Here is a 797-nt window from a genome sequence, read left to right on the forward strand (position 1 = left end):
GGGCTTTGGAGTCAGGGCTCATGAGTTCGAATCCCAGCTCTGCCACTTGTCGACTGTGTGACTGTGGACAAGTCACTTAACTTCTCTGTGCCTCAGTTCCCTCATCTGTAAAATGGGGATTAAGACTGTGAGCCCCACGTGGGACAACCTGATTCCCCTATGTCTACCCCAGTGCTTAGAACAGTGCTTGGCACAGAGTAAGCGCTTAACAAATACCAACATTATTATTAATATGAGTGAATGAATGATGGAATGATCTGACTGCACTCTATCTTCCCCAGTAGTTAGAATAGTGCTTGACACATAGTAAGATTTCAACAAGTGCCAAAAGTATAATTATTTCACTATTTCTTAACATTCTAGTCTCCATCCTGACCCAAGCTATGCTCTCCCTAATCAGAACTTGCCCCAACCTGACAAAAAAATGTAATGTTCAAGTCTACATAACCAAAACCCATTTCTAAAAGGATTTCATTGCACGGGGGGATAAAAGTTACAAAAGAGGTGTGTTCCCTTGAAATCAACACCACAGTTTCGGCAAATCACTCGTAAGGAGAAAATATAGAGTTCCAACACTCCCTAAGGGAATACACCCAAGCATGCACCTACAGACCTTGAAATTATTTAATATGGTATACAAGAAGTGAAACTGGATAATAGTATGGTGAAATCAGTTGCTTTTTTCATCTTTCTCTGTATCCTTACCTGAACTATCTCTGCCCCACTAAATCCAATCCCGGTTTTGAACAGAATGCTCTTCTCCTCTCAGCTTTCTTTCTCAAATCTACAGTAGGCTA

This window comes from Ornithorhynchus anatinus, chromosome 1, assembly GCF_004115215.2.
Source record: "Ornithorhynchus anatinus isolate Pmale09 chromosome 1, mOrnAna1.pri.v4, whole genome shotgun sequence".
Lineage (NCBI taxonomy): Eukaryota > Metazoa > Chordata > Mammalia > Monotremata > Ornithorhynchidae > Ornithorhynchus > Ornithorhynchus anatinus.